The 19,147-nt window shown below is 35.9% G+C and overlaps 1 long non-coding RNA gene across 2 annotated transcripts in view; it reads right to left on the bottom strand.

Annotated features, from left to right (window-relative positions):
• LOC102949684 overlaps positions 1-19,147 on the bottom strand; it is a 245,823-nt gene that overhangs the window by 65,166 nt on the left and 161,510 nt on the right. The window lies entirely within an intron of this gene.

The raw sequence follows: 19,147 nt of genomic DNA, 5'->3' as shown, positions 1-19,147 counted from the left end.
ACCTGTTTTGTGGCCCACTAAATGGCCTACCCTGGAGAGTGTCACATATGCACTAGAAAAGAATGTGTACTCTGTAGTCATTGGGTGGATGTGTCAGTAGAGCTGTTTGTGTTGCTCAAGTCTTCTTTAAGCTTGGTGATTTCCTGTCTAATGGTCCTATCAATTATTAAAAGTAAAGTATTTACATCTCCAGTTATGGCTGTTAAATGTCTTTCTTTTCACTTTTGTCACATTTTGCTTCATGTATTTAGAGTTCTGTTGTTAGGTGCATTTACATCTTCCTTCCATCATCATTACAAAATATCCTTTTTCTTTAGTAATATTTCTCATCATAAAGTCTATTTGCTATATTAATATAATGACTAGCTTTCATATGGTTATTTGCTTGCATAGTGTAACTTTCCATTCTTTTATTTCCAACATATCCATGTCTTTGAATTTAAGATGTGTCTCTTATTGACAGCTTATGGTTGTGTATTGTATTTTTATTTAGTCTGACAATCATTGTCTTTTGAATGGTGTGTTTGTCCATTCACATTAAAATAATATTGATATGTTAGGATATATGTCTGTATTTTTCTCTTTATTTTCTACATGTCTCATGTCTTTTTGATTTAATATATTTTGTTTAGTGTCTAACTTTGTATTGTGTCTGTGTGTGTACTATTTTAATTCCTCTGTTAATTTTTTCCCATATTTTTTAGTTATTTTCTTAGTTATTATGATTACCTTTTCACAATCTTTTTCAGAATAACACTAACAACTGTGGCAAAATATACAAACTTTTTTCCAATATATCTCCTTTTCTCCTCTACTCCTTAGTGTTATTATTATATCTAACACCTATACTATGTTAAAACTCACCATTACAGTGTTATAAGTACTGCTATATAGAGTTTTGTCCTTTGAAGAATCTTTAAAAAGAAATGAAATAAATATATTAATGGAATCTTGTATTTATCCACTTGTCATTTCTATCATTTCTCATTTTTTCAGTGGATTTGAGTTACTATTTGGTGTCACTTCCTTCTAGACTAAAACACATCCTTTAATACTTCTTGTAAGACATATATGTTGACAACTAATTCCTTCCATTTTTGTTTATTTTGGTTTTCTTTATTGTGTCCAAATTTTGAAGAACAATATTGCTACATTGCTACAAAATTATCTTGACAGATTTTTGCTTCAACACTTTGAATATGGCATCCTACTGTCTTCTGACTTTTATTGCTTTTAAGGTGAAGTCAGCCATTAATTTTTACTTGTTATCTTGTACTTGATGAAACATTGTCTCTTGCTTCTTTCAAAATGTTCTGTTTCTCAACAGGTTGACTATGATGTGTTTAGGTCTAAAACTATGTTTAGTTTTCTTGGTTCTGTTGGGTTCTGTTGCACTTCTTGACTCTGTGAATAAACAATTTTCATCAAATATGGAAAATCTGCAGCCATTATTTCTTCAAATGTTATTTCTGCCTCGTTATCTCCTCTCTTCTTAAGGCTACCATAATTTGGTATGCTTTATGTCGTTCCATGGTTCTCTGAAGCTCTGTTCATTTTCTTCAATTATTTTTCTGTCTTCAGAATGGATAGCCTCTATTGATCTATGTTCAAGTTCACAAATTCTCTTTTCTGCTATATCAAATCTGCTACTGAATGCCATTAGTAAGGTTTTCAATTCACTTAGTATACTTTTCAATGGCAGGATTTCCATTTGGTTCCTTTTTTTTATAATTTCTATCTCTTCATATTTTGTTAAATCATTCTTATTATACTTTTTTTATTCTATAGACATGATTTTTTTAGGTCACTAAACATTATTATGATAGTTGCTTAAAGTCTTTGTAAGTGAAATGCAAAATCTGGAGTTTCACACCACTATTTATTTTGCTAAGTATGGGACATAATTTATGGTTTTCTTGCATGTCTTCTAATCTCTTATTGAGTACTTGAAATTTTACATAATATACCATACCAACTCTAGATTGTTATTTTACTCTCGGAGAGTTGTTATTGTTGATTCTTTGATAACTAACCTGAACTAAGTCTGTGAAGTGTGTCTCATGTCTCCACTAATTTTTTTATTGGTTTTATTTTCAAGCCTGGTTTCCCAGGAATCACTGAGTATTCATATAGCTTACGGTTCATGCAAAGACTTTTCACAGATTGTGCTCAAGGACCTCAGTCTAACAAGGCTTTCTGCTCTTCTGATGGATCTGTGTGTGGCCTAGAGTACATTCAAAGTTCAGGCCAGTTTCAAACCTGCTCCAGCTTTTACTTTCTACCAAGTTCTTTTGAGTCTTCCCTAAGCATGTGACATTCCATTAGCCAGGAATGTATGGAAGGCTTGGGCCCATTTCTGTCTCTGCTGCACATGAACATAGTCACTGGTTAAACTGAGATATGTGGAGAGCTTATCAAACCCTAGGATTGTTTCACTTCCTGGGAACCCCTGATAAATCCCCAGCTGATCCACTAGTCCACCATTTACCTCAAATGGGACCACAGTCTCAGGCCAGCAGAGCTGCTAGTCCTACCTGTTCACCTGGGCAGTGTTTTTAACTCAGGACCTTGAAATAACCACAATGAATTTAGCCTGCATCATTAACTCTAAGTATCTCATTAGCATTAACTTAAAAATGGCTATAACCACAGGGTAGGATTGCTGCTGTTGTTGTTGTTGCTTTGAACTGTGAACTCCTCTTCTATAATGGATTGTATGAAGCATGGAACAACAATTAAACATGGATTCTGGACTCAAAAAGTCTAACTCAAAAAGTCTTTCACCCCAGTTCAACCATTTCTAACCTTTAAACAACAATGAAAAAACTATACCACTATAAAATGCAGTTGACAATAATAGTGTCTAAAAGGTTGAAATGAAGATTAAATTAAATCATATGTCTAAAGCACTTGGTACAGTACCTGGTACGTAGTAAGTACCCAGTGAAGATGATAAAACCATTGGTTATGAATAATTTGGGTGATATCACTATCCTGCTCTTCTGATGTCATTGATGCAGTATTTAGCCTGCATGAACTATTCTGGGTTTTAGGAGATTTGCTTTCACTATGCTAATTCACAACAGGCAGGTTATGTTCCTGACACCAATGCTGTATACCATTGCAAACAAAAATCATTGTCTGCAATTGCTGAAAGTTCAGTTAACAAAGTATGGGTTTAGTGCCTCATCTACATGTAGAGCATCAACTGTATGTCTATCACTTTTATGTTAGTACTTCATTTTTCTCTTTATAGCTGTGTTTGCACTAATATGCACAACCCAGAAACTACAGAAGTTAGGTCTCTCCATCACCAACTATTTTTTTTTATATATGAAATTTATTGTCAAATTGTTTTCCATACAACACCCAGTGCTCATCCCAACAGGTGCCCTCCTCAATACCCATCACCCACCCTCCCCTCCCTCCCACCACCCATCAACCCTCAGTTTCTTCTCAGTTTTTAACAGTCTCCTATGCTTTGGCTCTCTCCCACTCTAACCTCTTTTTTTTTTTTCCTTCCCCTCCCCCATGGGTTTCTGTTAAGTTTCTCAGGATCCACATAAGAGTGAAACCATATGCTTTCTGTCTTTCTCTGTATGGCTTATTTCACTTAGCATCACACTCTCCAGTTCCATCCACGTTGCTACAAAGGGCCATATTTCATTCTTTCTCATTGCCACGTAGTATTCCATTGTGTATAGAAACCACAATTTCTTTATCTATTCATCAGTTGATGGACATTTAGGCTTTTCCCACAATTTGGCTATTGTTGAGAGTGCTGCTATAAACATTGGGGTACAAGTGCCCCTATGCATCAGTACTCCTGTATCCCTTGGGTAAATTCCTAGCAGTGCTACTGCTGGGTCATAGGGTAGGTCTATTTTTAATTTTTTGAAGAACCTCCACACTGTTTTCCAGAGTGGCTGTACCAGTTTGCACTCCCACCAACAGTGCAAGAGGGTTCCCGTTTCTCCCCATGCTCTCCAGCATCTATAGTCTCCTGATTTGTTCATTTTGGCCACTCTGACTGGTGTGAGGTGATATCTGAGTGTGGTTTTGATTTGTATTTCCCTGATGAGGAGCAACGTTGAGCATCTTTTCATGTGCCTGTTGGCCATCCGGATGTCTTCTTTAGAGAAGTGTCTATTCATGTTTTCTGCCCATTTCTTCACTGGGTTATTTGTTTTTCGGGTGTGGAGTTTGGTGAGCTCTTTATAGATTTTGGATACTAGCCCTTTGTCCGATATGTCATTTGCAAATATCTTTTCCCATTCCGTTGGTTGCCTTTTAGTTTTGTTGGTTGTTTCCTTTGCTGTGCAGAAGCTTTTTATCTTCATGAGGTCCCAATAGTTCATTTTTGCTTTTAATTCCCTTGCCGTTGGGGATGTGTCAAGTAAGAAATTGCTGTGGCTAAGGTCAGAAAGGTCTTTTCCTGTTTTCTCCTCTAGGGTGTTGACGGTTTCCTGTCTCACATTCAGGTCCTTTATCCATTTTGAGTTTATTTTTGTGAATGGTGTAAGAAAGTGGTCTACTTTCATTTTTCTGCACGTTGCTGTCCAGTTCTCCCAGCACCATTTGTCAAAGACACTTTCTTTTTTCCATTGGATATTCTTTCCTGCTTTGTCAAAGATTAGTTGGCCATACTTTTGTGGGTCTAGTTCTGGGGTTTCTATTCTATTCCATTGGTCTATGCGTCTGTTTTTGTGCCAATACCATGCTGTCTTGATGATGAAAGCTTTGTAGTAGAGGCTAAAGTCTGGCATTGTGATGCATCCTGCTTTGGTCTTCTTCTTCAAAATTACTTTGGCTATTCGGGGACTTTTGTGGTTCCATATAAATTTTAGGATTGCTTGTTCTAGCTTCGAGAAGAATGCTGGTGCAATTTTGATTGGGATTGCATTGAATGCGTAGATGGCTTTGGGTAGTATTGACATTTTGACAATATTTATTCTTCCAATCCATGAGCACGGAATGTTTTTCCATTTCTTTATATCTTCTTCAATTTCCTTCATAAGCTTTCTAGAGTTTTCAGCATACAGATCTTGTACATCTTTGGTTATATTTATTCCTAGGTATTTTATGCTTCTTGGTGCAATTGTAATGGGATCGGTTTCTTTATTTCTCTTTCTGTTGCTTCATTATTAGTGAATAAGAATGCAACTGATTTCTGTACATTGATTTTGTATCCTGCAACTTTGCTGAATTCATGTATCAGTTCTGGCCGACTTTTGTGGAGTCTATCGGATTTTCCATGTATAATATCACGTCATCTGCAAAAAGTGAAAGCTTGACTTCATCTTTGCCAATTTTGATGCCTTTGATTTCCTTTTGTTGTCTGATTGCTGGTGCTAGAACTTCCAACACTATGTTAAACAACAGCGGTGAGAGTGGACATCCCTGTCGTGTTCCTGATCTCTGGGGATAAGCTCTCAGTTTTTCCCCATTGAGGATGATATTAGCTGTGGGCTTTTCATAAATGGCTTTTATGATGTTTAAGTATGTTCCTTCTATCCCGACTTTCTCGAGGGTTTTCATTAAGAAAGGATGCTGAGTTTTGTCAAATGCTTTTTCTGCATCGACTGACAGGATCATATGGTTCTTCTCTTCTCTTTTATTAATGTGATGTATCACGTTGATTGATTTGCGAATGTTGAACCAGCCCTGCATCCCAGGAATGAATCCCACTTGATCATGGTGAATAATTCTTTCTATCAGCTGTTGAATTCGATTTGCTAGTATCTTATTGAGAATTTTTGCAACCATATTCATCAGGGATATTGGCCTGTCGTTCTTTTTTTACCGGGTCTCTGTCTGGTTTAGGAATCAAAGTAATACTGGCTTCATAGAATGAGTCTGGAAGTTTTCTTTCCCTTTCTATTTTTTGGAATAGCTTGAGAAGGATAGGTATTATCTCTGCTTTAAACGTCTCATAGAATTCCCCAGGGAAGCCATCTGGTCCTGGACTCTTATTTGTTGGGAGATTTTTGATAACTGATTCAATTTCTTCGCTGGTTATGGGTCTGTTCAAGCTTTCTATTTCTTCCTGTTTGAGTTTTGGAAGTGTGTGGGTGTTTAGGAATTTGTCCATTTCTTCCAGGTTGTCCTGTTTGTTGGCATATAATTTTTCATAGTATTCCCTGATAATTGCTTGTATTTCTGAGGGGTTGGTTGTAATCATTCCATTTTCATTCATGATTTTATCTATTTGGGTCATCTCCCTTTTCTTTTTGAGAAGCCTGGCTAGAGGTTTAACAATTTTGTTTATTTTTTCAAAAAACCAACTCTTGGTTTCATTGATCTGCTCTACAGTTTTTTTAGATTCTATATTGCTTATTTCTGCTCTGACCTTTATTATTTCTCTTCTTCTGCTGGGTTTGGGGTGTCTTTGCTGCTCTGCTTCTATTTCCTTTAGGTGGGCTGTTAGATTTTGACTTGGGATTTTTCTTGTTTCTTGAGATATGCCTGGATTGCAATGTATTTTCCTCTCAGGACTGCCTTCGCTGCATCCCAAGGTGTTTGGATTGTTGTATTTTCATTTTCATTTGTTTCCATAGATTTTTTAATTTCTTCTCTAATTGCCTGGTTGACCCATTCATTCTTTAGTAGGGTGTTCTTTAACCTCCATGCTTTTGGAGGTTTTCCAGACTTTTTCCTGTGGTTGATTTCAAGCTTCATAGCATTGTGGTCTGAAAGTATGCATGGTATGATCTCAATTCTTGTATACTTATGAAGGGCTGTTTTGTGACCCAGAATGTGATCTATCTTGGAGAATGTTCCATGTGCACTCGAGAAGAAAGTATATTCTGTTGCTTTGGGATGCAGAGTTCTAAATATATCTGTCACGTCCATCTGATCCAATGTATCATTCAGGGCCCTTGTTTCTTTATTGACCGTGTGTCTAGATGATCTATCCATTGTTGTAAGTGGGGTATTAAAGTCCCCTGCAATGACCACATTCTTGTCAATAAGGTTGCTTATGTTTGTGAGTAATTGTTTTATATATTTGGGGGCTCCTGTATTCGGCACATAGACATTTATAATTGTTAGCTCTTCTTGATGGATAGACCCTGTAATTATTATATAATTCCCTTCTTCATCTCTTGTTACAGCCTTTAATTTAAAGTCTAGTTTGTCTGATATAAGTATGGCTACTCCAGCTCTCTTTTGACTTCCAGTAGCATGATAAATAGTTCTCCATCCCCTCACTTTCAATCTGAAAGTGTCCTCAGGTCTAAAATGAGCCTCTTGCAGACAGCAAATAGATAGGTCCTGTGTTTTTATCCATTCTGATACCCTATGTCTTTTGGTTGGCGCATTTAGTCCATTTACATTCAGTGTTATTATAGAAAGATATGGGTTTAGAGTCATTGTGATGTCTGTAGGTTTCATGCTTGTAGCGATGTCTCTGGTACTTTGTCTCACAGGATCCCCCTTAGGATCTCTTGTAGGGCTGGTTTAGTGGTGATGAATTCCTTCAGTTGTTGTTTGTTTGGGAAGACCTTTCTCTCTCCTTCTATTCTAAATGACAGATTTCCTGGATAGAGGATTCTCGGCTGCATATTTTTTTCTGTTCATCACATTGAAGATTTCCTGCCATTCCTTTCTGGCCTGCCAAGTTTCAGTAGAGAGATCCGTCACGAGTCTTATAGGTCTCCCTTTATATGTTAGAGCACGTTTATCCCTAGCTGCTTTCGGAATTTTCTCTTTATCCCTGTATTTTGGCAGTTGCACTATGATATGTCGTGCAGAAGATCGATTCAAGTTACGTCTGAAGGGAGTTCTCTGTGCCTCTTGGATTTCAATGCCTTTTTCCTTCCCCAGATCAGGGAAGTTCTCAGCCATGATGTCTTCAAGTATACCTTCAGCACCTTTCCCTCTCTCTTCCTCCTCTGCAATACCAATTATGCGTAGATTATTTCTCTTTAGTGCATCACTTAGTTCTCTAATTTTCCCCTCATACGCCTGGATTTTTTTATCTCTCTTTTTCTCAGCTTCCTCTTTTTCCATAATTTTATCTTCTAGTTCACCTATTCTCTCCTCTGCCTCTTCAATCCGAGCCGTGGTCGTCTCCATTTTATTTTGCAGCTCATTAATAGCATTTTTTAGTTCCTCCTGGCTGCTCCCTAGTCCCTTGATCTCTGTAGCAATAGATTCTCTGCTGTCCTTTATACTGTTTTCAAGCCCAGCGATTAATTTTGTGACTATTAATCTAAATTCACTTTCTGTTATATTGTTCAATTCGTTTTTGATCAGTTCATTAGCTGTTGTTATTTCCTGGAGGTTTTTTTGAGGGGAATTATTCCGTTTCGTCGTTTTGGATTGTCCCTGGAGTGGTGCAGAACTGCAGGGCACTTCCCCTGTGCTGTCTTGAATAACTTGCATTGGTGGGCGGGCCACAGTCTGACCTGATGTCTACCCCCAGTCCACCACTGGGGCCACAGTCAGACTGGTGTGTGCCTTCTCTTCCCCTCTCCTAGGGGCGGGATTCACTGTGGGGTGGCGTGGCCAGTCTGGGCTACTTGCACACTGCCAGGCTTGTGGTGCTGGGGACCTGGTGTATTAGCTGGGGTGGATCGTCAAGGTGCTCAGGGGCGGGAGGGGCAGGCTCAGCTTGCTTTTCCTTTGGAGATCCACTTCTGGAGGGGCCCTGTGGCACCGGGAGGGAGTCAGACCCGCCGGAGGGATGCATCTGCAGAAGCACAGGGTTCGGTGTTTGCGCCGAGCAAGCAAGTTTCCTGACAGGAACTGGTTCCTTTGGGATTTTGGCTGGGGGATGGGCGAAGGAGATGGCACTGGTGAGCACCTTTGTTTCCTGCCAAGCTGCGCTCTGTTGTCCGGGGCTCAACAATTCTCCCTCCCGTTGTCCTCCAGCCCTTCCATTCTCTGAGCAGATCTGTTAATTTATAACCTTCCAGATGTTAAGTCCCGCTGGCTGTCAGAACTCACAGGGTCTGGCGCCTCCGCTTTTGCAAGCCAGACTCGGGGGCTCTGCCTTGTTGGGTGGGCTGGCTGCCCCTCCACCACCCCGGCTCCCTCCTGCCAGTCCGTGTAGCACGCACTGCCTCTCCGCCTTTCCTACCCTCTTCTGTGCACCTCTTGTCTATGCTTGGCTCCTGAGAATCCATTCTGCCAGTCTTCTGGCGATTTTCTGGTTATTTAGGCAGGTGTTGGTGGAATCTAAGTGATCCGCAGGATGCGGTGAGCCCAGTGTCCTCCTACACCACCATCTTCCCCCATCACCAACTGTTTGAATGTTTGCGAACATCTCTTGTGCTACACCACTGAAGAGGGAAGGACTAAGGTGAATATGCTCTTGTCTGTACTAAAAAATTTCCCTGAGACTCTTCTCCATTGCTTTATTCCATAAAGTTCATTCCTTTTTATTTATTTCCTGACTCTTGATACAAATATTTGTATGTTCAGGATCCATTCTCTCTTGGAGCTGAGCCTAGTCTATCTAACACAGGCTTTTGCTGTTTAACTGTTTCATATTTAGTATATGTGTGTTTATTTATATTTGTTAAAAGAATACAACCACTTACCCAAATACTGGGTGATGGAGTGAAAAAAAAAAATAAAGCACAGCTAAATCCAAATTTAAAACTTAATATTCGGAACCATTTATCCATAAAGTGTCTCTCTTAAAATCTATGCAGATTAAATTAAGTAAATATCTTCTATATGTTCTGGTGGCATTTATAATCTAACACAAATGCTGCAAATAATAATAATAATAGTTTATATTTGTTGATTGCTCCCATACTCCAAGCATTATTGTGTTTTGTATATACTACCTTATTTAAAATCACAACAACTCTCTAACTTTGATACCATTATTATACCAATTTTACAAATGAGAGAATTATGACCCAGTGAGATTAAATATCTTGCCCAAGGCAGAACTAAAAAAAAAAAATTCAAGCAAGTTTTACTCCAAAGCCTTGGTTCTTACCCGCCATGTTGTATTCCATTATAATGGTCAACATCTACAGAATACTTACTATCTCTTCTCAGTACCATACAGGTACTCTTCTAAGTACCATATATGTATAACTGCTTTAATCATAACCCCAGTCCTAGAAAGTTATATTATAATCCCCATTTTAAAGGTAAGGAAAATTAAAGCAAAAATTTAAGAATTCCCGTAAGTCCACATGATAAAAATTGGTAAACTCAAAATTATAAAAAAAAAAAATTATGTTCAACCCAAAATATGGAAGTACCCCACAGCACCTGATTCTTGTAACTAGTATATAATAACTAGTATATAATAAGTCCTTTATATAATAAGGAGTCAAGATAAGTTTTCAAATTCTTTCCCCTACCCTTTTGCCAGAATATCCTATGGGGTGGTAGGAGGGAGGATAGAATAATTTTCATCTCACAATGTGTTATCTCCTACACACATAATGAGTAACCCAGGCAGATGCCACTTACTCATTTGCATGCGCTGAGCACAGGCTGGCAAAAGCAAAGTGAACCAAAGAAGCTACTTTATTAACTTTGTCTTGAAGAGACAACTGAATGAATGCAACTCACTGAAGTAAAAAATATATATGTATTTTTTATACAAATGGGAATTATTTTGATCAATTGAGCTATTTACGTATTTGCTCACAAATAATTAACGTAACCAAAAGCATTAATTACTGAATGAGATTATAAAATCAAAACACCAAAAACTTGCCCCTGTAAAAATCTGAAAAGGTACTAAAAGTACCAATGATGACCTAATGAAGTTGCTATCTTTCAGTGAAGTTTACCAAGAGTAACAATGAATTGTGACAGAGACTGAAAATTCCAATGCTTCTATCTAAATATTAATTCTTCAGTTTTATCATTTGAAACTATCTATGATCAGTCTTAACATTACTTGGAAAAAAACATGTTATTTAAGTTTTACTTGTCTGCATTTAATATTTGTATAAACATGAGTAAATAAATAAAATTAGCTAAAGAAAAATGGAAATTCATATTATGCCCATAATATATTAAACAGCATATCTATGTCCACGAAAGTTTTATATATTTTATAACACTGTCCTAAGTCGCCTGGAAAAGTGTTCAAGAATAAGTGAAACTTTAAATTATCTAAAAAAGAGTTTTAAGAGCAAATACTGGCTACCAATCATATGTATAAATCTTCCCCCAAATCTAAAAATAGGAATCCGTTAAACAGAATGCACAAAGACAGAGAACGGCTCATCAAACTTTCCCAGCTAGGAAAATGTGGCTTTCCCATACATCATTCAATAAAAAACAGATGGGAGCAAGTTGGTTGCCAAATAGAAAGGAAAGATATACAGCATGTTATAATTATGAGCTTCGGGTAAACAAAGGGAGGGAGAAGACTATATTAAAACAAAAAAGCAAGGTTTCTTCCATGAAAACTCTCTCTCCAGAGTAGGACAAACTAAGAATAAAATGACATCCTTTTAGAAATATTAAGTACACACAGAATGGACACTTTATCAAGTAGAACCCACCTCCCTTCTTTTGGTTATAACACCCCAGATCCTCTGCCACTCCTGATACTTGTGGTTCAGGGGTTCCTTTTAGGCTCTGGGGATGGATGGTGTGATTCATGTTGGTTCAGTCTCTGTAAGTCTTATGACCAAATCAGGTCAAGTCGATTGTCTCTCAAACTGGTCCAATTTAGAGTAAATTCTAGAGTTTGCACAAAAACTATCTAAAAGAGATAGATTCTGTTTCTGTGGAGTTGAGCCTAAGAGACTGCAGGTCTAAAAAGTTGCTGACGGTCATACTGACACCACATGAAAGTGAAATGCAACAAACCATATAGGAGAGCAGATTGATGAGATAGATGGTAGGTCCTGATGACAACATTTCAGCCCCTTCATCAAGCTGCTCCTGAATCAGATGTTCCTCTGGAATTTTGAGTCATGCGAACCAATAAGCTTCCCTTTTATCTTAAGCCAGTTTGGGTTGGATTTTCTACCTATTGATCCTACAAAAGCCCTCAATAATTAAACTCCAGTTTCAGGAACAATGTTGAATAAACAGAAACTAGAGCCACTTCAGTTTACAAAACATCTTTTTCACATTCACTGTCCTAATTCTGTGAAGTAAGTGTTACTACAATCCCCGTTTATAGACGAAGATAAATGGTGTTTGAGTTTGTGCAGGCTGCTGCAAGAAAATACCACTTTCTACTAAAAGAAATACCACTGGGTAGCTTATACATTCACAGAAATGTATTTCTCAAAGTTCTGGAGGCTAGAAGTTGAAAATCAGGGAGCCAGTATGATCTACTTGAAGGTCCTCTTTCTGCTCATAGACTTCTTGTTCTATATTCACATGGGGGAAAGGGAGCTGGCAAACTCTTTGAGACCTCTTTTATTCTTTTATTAAAGTATAATTAACATACAGAGTTATATTAGTTTCAGGTGTACCATATAATGATTCGACAATTCCATATATTACTCAGTATTTATCATGATAAGTGTGCTCTTAATCTCCTTTATCTATTTCAAACCCCCGCCCCTCTGGCAACCACCAGTTTGTTCTCTGTATTTAATAGTCCTGTTTGTTTCTTATTCTTTCTTTCTTTGTTTTGTTTCTTAAATTCCACATTTGAGTGAAATCATATGGTACATGTCTTTCTGTCTAACTTACTTCACTTAGCATTATAACCTCTAGATCCATACATATTTCCATATTGTTGCAAAAGGCAAGATCTCATTATTTTTATGATGGAAAATATTCTACTATATATGTATATACTATGTATGTGTGTGTGTGTGTGTATATATATATATATATATATATATATATATATATATAATCACTTCTCTTTATCCATTCATCTATCAATAGACACTTAGGTTGCTCTTGTATCTTAGCTATTGTAAATAATGTTGCAATTAACATGGGGTGCATATCTCTTTTTGAATTAGCATTTTCATTTTCTTCGGGTAATACCCAGTAGGGGAATTACTACATCATATGGCATTTCCATTTTTTTGAGGAATCTTCATACTCTTTTCCACAGTGGTTGCACCAATTTGCATTCCCACAAACAGTTCACAAAGATTCCTATTTCTCCACATCCTCACCAATACTTATTATTTCTTGTCTTTTTGATTTTAGACATTTTGACAGGTGTGAGGTAATGTCTCATTGTGGCTTTGATTTGCATTTCCCTAACGATTAGTAACACTGAGTATCTTTTCATGTGTCTGTTGACCATCTGTATATCTTCTTTGAAAAAATGTCTATTTAGGTCTTTTGCCCATTTTTAAATCAGGTTATTTGTTTTTCTGGTTGAGTTGTATAAGTTCTTTAGATTTTTGGATATTAATCCCTTATTGGATACATCATTTGCAAATATCTTCTCCCATTCAATAGGTTGCCTTGTGATTCTGTTGATGGTTCCTTTGTTGTGCAGAAGCTTTATATTTTGCTATAGAACTAGGACAAATAATACTAAAATTTGTATGTAACCACACACACACACACACACACACACACACACAAACCTGAACAGCCAAAGCAATCTCGAGAAAGAAGAACAAAGTTTGAGGTGCCACAATCCCCGATTTCAAGACATGCCATAAACCTGCAATAAACAAAACAGTATAGTGCTGGCACAAAAATACACACATAGATCAATTGAACATAACAGAGAGCCCGGAAATAAACCCATGCACATATGATCAACTGATCTTCAACAAAGGAGGCAAGAATATGCACTGGGAAGACAGTCCTTATAATAAATGGTGCTGAGAAAACTGGACATGCAAAGGATGAAAATTGATCACTCTCTTACACCATACACAAAAATAAACTCAAAATTGATTCAAGACCTAAATGTGAGACCTGAAACCATACAACTCCTAGAAGAAGTCAGACAAGAATTTCTTTAACATTGGCTACAGAAACATTTTTCTAGATATGTCTCCTCAGGCAAGGGAAACAAAAGCAAAAATAAACTATTGGGACTACATCTGTGAGGTCCCTTTTATAAGGTCACTAACTCATTCAAGATAACAGAATCCTCATGACCTAATCACCCAAAGACCCACCTCATACCATCACCATTAGTATTTCAACATATGAAATGAGGGGAGATACAAGCATTCAAACCACAGCAATGAATTTCCCAAGATTACACAGTTGATAATTAGCAGTACCCAGGTTTTATGAATTCAGATCCCATAATTTTCTACTTGTGCTTTTTAACCTCAGGTGGAAAAAAAAAAAAAAGGAAAGGGGTGTTCAATGGTATGTCAGATGGTAAAAAATAAAAACATAGTTTAAGTGTAACATCTTTCTAGAACTTTAATTTTATTCAAATATCTGGGCAAAAGGGTATGAGAAATATAATTTATAACTAGTTCTATACAGATTTACTGTACTTTAAATCCTAATGTAATATAGAATAATGCAAACATTTTTAGAATTCAAACATGAGGTCATAGTATAATGTCAGGTTTATAACTGGCCTTTGGGCATTTACTTCCAGACCAAAAGGTAAGAAAGTTCTATCCTTTCGCCATAAGGAAGCACATAAAATGCAGTAACATTTCAAAGCTCAAACGAAAGGACAAAATTGATTGTTTATAAATAAATGAGGTTCCATGCATAAAATCTATCACTTTTTTCTATATTTAGACACAGAAACACTATGGATCCCAAGGAATGATTATGATTATAGTAAGTAAATAAGCCCAGGACATCTTGAATAAATAGTAGAAGGATGTATGTGTACAAAATGTTCCAAGCAAACTAAGATTTCTATTGCCATTTATGTGCTATTAACCTAGATGTTCCAAAAATTCTGGTCACTAATAATTGCCCATAGAGACTTCCAAAATATTTTAGCAGCACAGTGCAAGCAAATGTTTCTTTAAGCTAATACAAAAAAATACTGATGATAAAATTTATAATCAATCTATAAGAAAGGAGGCAAGAATATACAATGTGGAAAGACATTCTTTTCAATAAATAATGTTGGGGAAATTGGATAGCTACATGCAAAAGAGTGAAACTGGACCACTTTCTTACATCATACAGAAAAATACACTCAAAATGGATTAAATACCTGAATGTGAGACCTGAAACCATAAAATTGCTTAGAAAACATAAACAGTAATATCTTGGACATCAGCCTTCATAACATATTTATGGATATGCTTCCTCAGGCAACTAAAGACAAACAAAAATAAACTATTGGTACTAAAAGAAAATAAATAGCTTTGGCACAGTGAAGGAAACCATCAACAGAATAAAAAGGAAACCAAGTGAATGGGAGAAAATATTTGCAAAGGATATATCTGAAGTTAATATCCAAAATAAATAAAGAACCCATACAACTCAACACCAGAAAAATAACTTGATTTAAAAATAGGCGGAAGACAAGAACAGACATTTTTCCAAAGGCATCCATATGGCAAACAGACACATAAAAGATTCTTAACATCACTAATCATCAGGAAAACACAAATCAAAACCACAGTATCACCTCACAGTAATCAGAATGCCTAGTATCAAAAAAGATAAGAAATACTATGTGTTGGCAAGGATTTGGAGAAGAAACCTTCGTGCACTATTAGTAAGAATTTAAATTGTTGCAACCACTGTGGAAAACAGTATGAAAGTTCTTCAAAAAATTAAAAATAGAAATACCATATGAGCCAGTAATTCCACTACTGAGTATTTATGCACACAAAAAAATGAAAATAGTAATTCAAAAAGATATATGCACCCCTATATTTACTGCAGTTTTATTTACAATAGCCAATATATAAAGCCAACTCAAGTGCCCATCAATCAATGAATAGATAAAGAAGTGGAATATATAAATACTGGAATATTAGTCATTAAAAAGAATGGAATCTTGCCATTTGTGACAATATAGATGGACCTAGAGGTTATAGTTCTAAGTTAAATAAGTAAATAAAGACAAAGATGTGATTTCACCTACATATGGAATCTAAAAACAACAACACCAACCAAATAAACAAACAAAATAAACAAACTCTTAAATACAGAGAACTACTGGTGGTTGCCAGGGGGGAGGTAGGTGAGGGATGGGCAAAAGAGATAAAAGGGATTAAGAGCACAAACTTTCAATTGTAAAATAAATAAGTCACAGAGATGAAGAGTAAGCATAAGGAGGAGAGTTAATAATATTACAATAACATTAGACAGTGACAGATTGTGACTATATTTGTTGTGGTGAGCATTCAGCCATGTATGGTATAGTCAAATCAATATGTTGTAAACCTGAAACTAATGTAACATTTATGTCATTTATACTTCAATTTAAAAAAAGAAAGTCAAACATCTTAAAATGGGGAGATTAGACTAAATTATCTGGGTGGCCCAATGTACCATGGTCTTTATAAGAGGAGGCCGGGGAGTAAGTGCCAGAGAGGCATACGTGATGACAGAAGTAGAGGCCAGAGTTATGCAGGCCACAAGCCAAGAAATGCCAAGTGGCCCATGGAAGCTGAAAATGGCAAGGAAAAAGATTCTCCCCTAGAATTTCTATAAGGAACACATAGCTACCAATCAATTTTAGATACTGGACTCCAGAACTATAAGATAATAAATTTGTAGTTTTAAATCACTATGTTTGTAGTAATTTGTTACAGTAACAATGGGACACTAATACAGGGGAGCTGTGTTTACTTATTGGGACATTTTGAAAAAATAAAAGTATTAAAATATTGAGGCAGGAATATTTTCCAGGGTGAAGGGTTCCTAAAAGCCAAATATCCAATTGCTTAGTATCTGGTCTGCATCATCTAGTTCACTTTCTGCTAGGCGATCATTTCCCAGTAAACATTCAAAAATCTATTTTATTTCTAAAGGACATAGGAAATTTTAAGTCAGAAAATAAAAATTTTAAGCATACTTTAAAAATAGCACCTAAAATATCAAATGCCCAGGAACAAATCCAGTAAAACAAGACTCTGCATATGAAACTTAAAAACAATTTTGAAAGAAATTAAAGATGATCTACATAAGTAGAAACATCATAACTGTAGATTAGAATACTAGTATTACAATGATATAATTGATTCCCAAATTAGTAAAATGCAATCCAAATAATACCAAGGATATTTACAAGATGATTTTAAAATGCAAAGGGCCAAAAATAGCTCAGACAACCTTACAGTAGAAGAAAAGGGTAAGAGGACTACTCTACTGAAAATCAAGACTTACAAGAAGAACAATGGAATAAACAGAGGCCCAGACACATACCCATACATATATGGACTTGTTATTTACTACAATGGTTATTTTGCAGAGACCATCTAAATAAAAGGTGCTAGGACAAACTGTTATTCACATGGAAAAAAAATTTATTTGACTCCTGCCTCATGGGAGACACACAAGTCAGGGAAGATAGGTTTATGCTAAAGTCACAATCAACAGACCTTTTAGAAAATAATTTTAAATAATATCGTCATGACCTTGTACAGAGAAAATATCCCATTCATAAAAACTATTCACTGTAAAATAAGCAATAAACTGGACTATATTACAATTAACAATTGATGTTCATCAAATGACGCCACTAAGAAAGGGAAAAGACAAATCAGAATGGGACTATTTGCAACATATTTTACCAGCGAAAGGTTTATTCAGAACATATAAAAAGTTCCTCCAAATCAAAATGTAAAGGAGAAACAGTCCAATTAAAAAACGGACAAAGTCTTAAGCAGGCACTTCACAAAAGAGGAAATTCAAGACAACATACAGGAAAAGGCATTCAACTTTATTGGAAATCCAAACTAAGCAATTATTATACCCACTAGACGAGAACATTTAAAAGACTCACAATAGCAAATGTTAGCAAAGATCTACAGTAACAAGAGGCTATATACAATGCTGGTGGAAGCATAAATTGACACAACAATTTTGTAAAATAATTTGTCACTGGAGATAAACATATTCTATGACCCAATAATTCCACTCCTAGATATATGTAGCCCATATTTTACAATACTCAAAACTATAAAACAACCTAAATGTTAATAGAGTGGATAAAAATTGAAATATTCTACTGCAATGAAATAATATGTTTCAGTAAAAATTGACAAAGAGCAATTACACAAACAACATATATCAGTCTCACCATGTTGGACAAAAGAAGCGAGACACAAAAGAATGCATATCATAATTTCCATTTACAAAAAATTCAAAAACAGGCAAGACTAGACTTAGTGTTTATGAATACACTGTAGGTGCCAAACTCATGAAGCAAAGTGGATAGATGACTATCATTATCAATATAATAGTTATTTGGGGGAGTAAGAAAGAAAAGAGTGAAAGGTAAAGTAATGACAATGGTCTATCTTGATCCTGCTGATTGGTACATAAATGTTTGCTTTACCTGTAAACTTATATGCACTTTTCCATTTGTGTGGGATTTGTATAAACATGCTACAGAAAGGGAAAGTAATTACAGTTTACTTTATGGCTCAAATCTGAATAGCATACATAGATTATAATATATATAGTATAATGTAATTAATATAATGAATATAATTTTATTTTATTAACATATTGATCTGACCAAAGTACAGTGTAACTCTATTGAGGATGGGGGTAGAGGGAGAGTTGGAAATACATGTTCATATGCTAGGGAAAAGAGGAGTAAAGAAAAGTAAACCCTCATCTTCTCCAGTGGGAAATCAACAGATAATGCCTACAATTAAAGAAACAAGAAGTAGCAATACAAACATGTTATTTAGAGATATGGAGGTAAATACTAAAGAATATTTTAGAAGAATTAAAAGTTACTACAATTAGAAAAGAAGAAATCAAGAGCCAGAAACAACTAAATAATGTGATAACAAATGATCCCCAATATTGGACATGTAGCAAAAGCAACAAATAAACATTTTATTGGTGTTAAACCATTGAAATTTAGGCTTATTGACTTATACAAATATCTCTAAATTTAATTAGATTACATTTTCCAAAATGGCCACAACAAGGTCTCTCATCCCACAAGTTCTTCACTTAATGTGATATTAGCCTTGCTTCTACTGGAGAGGTGGGTCCATGTTTCCTACCCCTGATTATGGGCGAGACTGTAACTAGGGAAATGATACTATGTCACTTCCAAGGTTAGATCATAAAAGGGAATACAACTTCCACCTCATGG

Source organism: Panthera tigris, chromosome A1, assembly GCF_018350195.1.
Source record: "Panthera tigris isolate Pti1 chromosome A1, P.tigris_Pti1_mat1.1, whole genome shotgun sequence".
Taxonomy (NCBI): domain Eukaryota; kingdom Metazoa; phylum Chordata; class Mammalia; order Carnivora; family Felidae; genus Panthera; species Panthera tigris.
Note: the sequence above shows the minus strand (reverse complement) of the source record. Positions and strands in the feature narration are given on the sequence as shown.